General features: G+C 42.5%; 1 pseudogene; it reads left to right on the top strand.

The window, feature by feature from the left end:
- LOC118636988 overlaps positions 1-6,100 on the top strand; it is a 38,844-nt pseudogene that overhangs the window by 1,495 nt on the left and 31,249 nt on the right.

Genomic DNA, 6,100 nt, shown 5'->3' with positions numbered 1-6,100 from the left:
TGCGTTTCTGGTTTGTCTGGCTGCGGGGCCCCTCTCAGAGAGTCAGTTCTTTGCTGTTTTTGCCCAATTTTAGAGATGGAAAGTAGTCTTGAGAATGGGTAGTCCTTATCCAAACCTTCTGTGGCCTTTTATACTAGATGCCAGACTTAATTATCCACCTCACCACCTTGCACCGGGAGGCAAACCTGTTCAGGGAAGCGTGATGTACACTGGGCTCTGACAGCAACTTTATGTAACTCTGAAGGCCATGCTGGAAAGTGTCCTAGACTGGACCTGAGGGGATTTATTTAGTAAGGTAGACTTGTTTGAGTTTGGCACAGGCTGCCAGGTTAATGTTAGCTTGTTCTGGTTTCCCCAGGGCACTCAAGGGGTCTAGGCCTACCCTTGTTTGTATTTGCTCACTCAGCTGAATTTGTAGACATTTCTAGGAGGTCTTTGTCAATGCCTCCTTTAGTTTATGCTCATAGGAGCAGGGGGAAAAAAGTATTGGGGTGCTTCATCTGCAACAGAAGTTTTACAATGTTTTATTCTGAAATCTGGAGGAAAGGAGGCTTGTTCCCCCCCCCCCCCCCCATTCAGTTGTGGGAGGAAACAGGAACTGGAATATCTATTAGAATGATTCTTCTTTCTAAAGGAGAAAAAGACTGACATTTGCCACTGGGCTCTTGTTTTTTAATTACCCTCACTTGTATTGCAAATGAAACTGCCTAGAGTACATACCTTTTAAGTTCTTTTAGTACCATGGGCTTCATACTTCCAGTGAGAGAGTATGAATTGCCCGTTTGGGGTAAGCACATGACTGTGTGGCCTGCTGGACACATGGTCCCACTTGCTGTACTCTAAATAGTGCCTTTGTGACCTGAAACAGTCAACACTTTTCTTAAAGCTACAGTGTGATCAGTCAATGCATCTTTGCCTTGTATGGCATATCACATGTTACATTCTCTATGAATAATGGCATAATTTATGCATTCCATTTGTCTTTCAGGCAACTCCAGAGTTAAACCTCTCTATCCAATTACTATATAATCCAGATGAAAAGTTGAAAATGGAACGTGGTAGGTAATTTCAACCTTATAAAGTAACAAATTATGTTAATGAGATTTTGTTCTTAATTAAGAAAGATAAATAAGGAATTGGTGCCAATTTGCAGTCTTTCCATTTTCCTCTCTGAACCTGCTTCAAATGTTGTCCCAGTCTTCAATTCTGACTTGTATTTTATTCTTTATGTATTAATTTGCTAGGACTGTTGTAACAAAGTATCACAAACTGAGTAGTTTAAACAACAGACATGTATTGTCTCACAATTCTGGAGGCTAGAAATACCAGGTCAAGGTGCTTGCAAGGCTGTTTCCCCTGTAGGCACTAGGGAAGGTTCTGTTCCAGGCTTCCTCCTGGCTTCTGATAGTTCTGTAGTTTGTGGCAGTAGAACTCCAAACTTTGCATTTTCCCCCTGTGCCTTTGTCCAAGTTTTCCCTTTTTATAAGGACACCAGTTATACTGGGACTTGATATGAATTTTGGAGGAGACATAAGTCAACTCATAACACTTTAGTTCAGTATTTCTCAAGATCGGTCCACTGACCACATTTGTCAGAATCACCTAGCTGCTCTTTAAGAAATGAAGGTCCTGCCCTGGCCAGTTTTGCTCTATGGTTGGAGCGTCAGTCAGCCTGTGGACTAGAGAGTCCCGGGTTCAGTTCCCCCAAGGGACACGTACCAAAAAAAAAAAGAAAAGAAAAGAAATGAAGGTCTCTAGGCTTCACTCTAGACAAGTGATTTTCTAAGGAGGGGCGTGTTTTTTGCCCCTGGGGGACATTTTGCAATCTTTGGGAAAAAGGTGGTACTGGTATCTAGTAGACATGTAATACTGCTACACATCCTACAATGCACAGGGCAGTCTGCCCCAACAAAAAATGTGCCCACCTAAGGTGGCAATAATGTCAAGATTAAGAAACCCTACTGTAAAACTGCTAAATCAGAATCTCTAAGAAAGAGGCCTGGAAATCTACATTTTGCCAAGCATCCCAACATCTTGTATCCACACCAAAGTTTGAAAAGTACTACATTCCCAAACAAGAAAACACTAAAGGATTTCATCACCATCAAATATTAAAGAGACTTTAAGAAAAAGGAAAAAAAAAAAAAAAGATGAAAAATATGAACAATAAAATGGCAATAACTACATATCTATCCAGAATTACTTTAAGTGTAAATGGATTAAGTGTTCCAATCAAAAGATGTAGGGTGACTGAATGGAGAAGAAAACAAAACTCATACACATGCTGCCTATAAGAAACTCACATGGAAAGACACAGAGGTTGAAAGTAAAGGGATAGAAAAAGGTATTTCATGCAAATGGAAATTTTAAAAAGCTGGGGTAACAATATCAGACAAAATAGACTTTAAAAAAAAGGCTATAACAAGAAACAAGAAGAACATTTTATATATAATAGCCAAGATATGGAAGCAACCTAAGTGTCCATCAATAGATGATCAGATAAAGAAGATTATATACAGCCCTGGCCGGTTTGGTTCAGTGGTTAGAGCATCTGCCCGTGGACCAAAGACTTGCAGATTTGATTCTGGTCAAGGGCATATACCTCAGTTGCAGTTCATCCCTGGCCCTGGTCGGGGTTGTGCAGAAGGCAGCCAGTCGCTATGTCCCTCTCATGTCGATGTTTCTTTCTCTCTCTTCCTCTCTCTTTCTCTCTCTCCCTCCCTCCGACTCTATCTGAAGATAAATGGAAAAATATCCTCAGATGAGGATCAAAAGAAAAAAGAAGATTTTATATATATAATAAAATATTACTTTGCCATAAAGAATGAAATCTTAATAACCTAGAGAGTATTATGCTAAGTGAAATAAGTCAGAGAAAGAAAAATGCCATATGATTTCACTTATATGTGGAATCTAAAAAAAACAACAGAAGAAGAAAAATCAAAACAGAAACAGACTCAGATACAGAGAATAGACTGATGGTTGCCAGATGGAGGGAGGTGGGGAGCTGGGTGAAAAAGGGGAAAAGACTAATAAATACACATTGGTAGTTACAAAATAGTCCCAGGGTGGTAAAGTACAGGGAATGTAGTTAGTGATATTGTAATAACTGTATGGTGCCACATGGGTACTAGACTTGTTGGAGAGGTCACTTTGTAAGTTCTATAAATGTCTAACCACTATGCTGTGTACCTGAAACCAATATAATATTGAATGTCAACTGTAATTGAATTTTTAAAAAAATTTTAAATAATAAAATAGGTTAGAAAATCACTACAGATGCAAAAGTCTCTTCTAGGCATAGGAACATGCCCCATTTCATTCCAGATATTAGTCACCTCTCTTATTTATTAGCCATTCTAATGCTGATAAGTTAATCTAATTAAGTATTGCTGCTCAGCAATTCACACAATTTATGTCTTACTCTAACATATATATTAAACTGGAAGCTTGTTTACATTTTTAAATTTCTATGCCACATTACATTATTTTTGGTCAACTTCTACATTTTCTGGACTAATTTGCCTACTGAAAACAGCCTGTCTGTGGCTTGGCAAAGCATTGCTCTGCCTCCTCCCGGTCACTAGTTCTTCCTGCTTTCTGAGCGACTGGCTTGTCTATTTCATATATTGCTCTCATCTCTTGAAGTCAAGTGCTGCTATTCTCAATGTCTTTTCTTTTGGCATTTGGAAATATTTTTAGGTTATATTAGTGTTGTCTTAGGAGCAGAAACAGCGGTCAAGATGGTGCCTCCTCCCACAACCACATCAAAATTACAGCTAAACTACAACACAACCATCATTCAGAACCGCCTGACATCCAGCTGAATGAAATCTACAACTATAAAATTAAAGCAGCTGCCACACAGAGACTGGTAGGAGGGGCGGAGGCAGACGGGCTGGTCCCACACCCACGTGTGGCGGATAAAAATCAGGAGGACACCTCGGCTGTGACGGTCCTCCCTGAGGAGTGAGGGGTCCTCATTCCACACAGGTGCCCAGCTCAGGTTCCAGTGCCAGGAACAGAAGTCCCCATAACTTCTGTCTGTAAAACCAGCAGGAACTGAGGCTCAGGGAGGATGAGACTGCTGGAGCCCCAGGCAGCTCCTCTTAAAGGGCCCGCGCACAGACTTACTCAGACTTGCTCCCTCTGAGCTTGAAGGGGAGGCAGCTTGAGGGGCTCAAGAGATATCCAGAGAAGAACTGAGCTGTTTGGCCTCGGGATGAGGGCTAGAGAGGCGGTTTTCTCCTGGACAGATGTGCTGGCGGAAGCTGATTTTCCTTTGGTGAGCCCTTCCCTGGGGCGGCAGATGCTGCCATATCTGGGACTCCAGCAACCTGGCTCACACTGGTAGCCCCGCCCTGGTGATTCCCTGAGGCCCCGCCCCACCCAATTTTCAGGCCCACCCAAGCTGTTTCCAAAGGCTTTACCAAACGATTGGCTTGTCTTGGATCCTGCTTCAGAGTTTCCTAAAATCTCTCAAACAAGCAGCATCTGGTCTCAGCGAGCCTCATACCTCTCGTTAAGTGGCCCCAGGCCTGGCACTAGAAGCAACCAGCCTTGGTTCACTACTTGGCTTTTCCTGGGCACCGCCAAGCTCAGCACAAGAAGCCTTTTGCAGATCACTTTGTAGCTTATGCCAGGTGGCCCTGCCTAGAACACAGGCAGTGGCTGACCTTGCCCCAGAACCAGTACACCCAGTAGACAGCTTCAGACCACATCAGAACACACCACCCAACCACCTCCACAATGATACACTCAATGAGCAGACTCAGTGGGTACCAGAGCCCTGCTGAAGTAAGTCTTGCTCTGAGTGCTGGGCTGATCCTCCAAGGTAGTCAGAGGCCAGTGGTCGGTGGGCATAGCCAGTCCTTGCAGCTGATCAGCCTCAGTGAATTCCTCCCATTGACGTGCCAACAGCAAGCAAGACTCAATTACAACAGAAGGGTGTACAGTCCACACTAGGGGTGCACCTTGAGGGCCCAGTCGAGGTGATCAGGGAGACTGTGCCACTGGATCCTACAGGACATCTATAATAATAGGCCATCCTACGAAGCCTAGGAGACATAGCAACTCTACCTAATACATAGAAACAATCACAGGGAAGCAGCCAAAATGAAGAGACAAAGAAACATGTCCCAAATGAAAGAAAAGAACAAAACTCCAGGAAAAGAATTAACAAAATGGAGATAAGCAATCAATCAGATGCAGAGTTCAAAACACTGGTTATAAGGTTGCTCAGGGAACTTGGTGAGACCTTCAAGGAACTTAAGGAGCACTCTAAGAAACTTGGTGAGAATATCAACAACATGAAAAAGGACCAGTCAGAAATGAAGGGTGCACTAACTGAAATAAAGAATAATTTACAGCCCTGGCCGGTTTAGCTCAGTGGTTAGAGCATTGGCCTGTGGACCAGAGAAAATTGGGTTTGGTTCCTGCTAAGGGCATGTACCTCAGTTGCAGTTTGTCCTGGACCCCGGCTGGGGTCGTGTGGGTGGTGGCCAATCAATGTGTCTCTCACATCGATGTTTCTCTCTCTCTCTCTTCCTCTCTCTCTCTCCTTCCCACTCTATCTGAAGATAAATGCAAATATGTCCTTGGGTGAGGATAAAAAAAAAGAATAATTTATAGGGAATCAATAGTAGAGTAGATAAAGCCAAGAAGCAAACCATCAATTTGGCATATAAGGAAGCAAAAAACACCCAATCAGAACAGCGAAAAGAAAAAAGAATCCAAAAAAATGAGGATTGTGTAAGGAGCCTCTGGGACAACTTCAAGCATACCAACATTTGCATCAGAAGGAGAAGAGAGAGAACAAGAAATTGAAAACCTATTTGAAATAATAATGACAGAAAACTTCCCTAATTTGGTGAAGGAAACGAATATACAAGTCCAGGAAGAACAGAGAGTCCCAAACAAGATGAACCCAAAGAGCTCCACACCAAGACACATCATTATCAAAATGCCAAAGGTTAAATACAAAGAGAGAATCTTAAAAGCAGCAAGAGAGCTGTTTGTTAAGACTGTCAGCTGATTTCTCAAAAGAAACTTTGCAGGCCAGAAAGGAGTGGCAAGAGATATTCAAAGTGATGAAAAGCAA

This window comes from Molossus molossus, unplaced genomic scaffold (assembly GCF_014108415.1).
Source record: "Molossus molossus isolate mMolMol1 unplaced genomic scaffold, mMolMol1.p scaffold_m16_p_20, whole genome shotgun sequence".
Lineage (NCBI taxonomy): Eukaryota > Metazoa > Chordata > Mammalia > Chiroptera > Molossidae > Molossus > Molossus molossus.
Note: the sequence above shows the minus strand (reverse complement) of the source record. Positions and strands in the feature narration are given on the sequence as shown.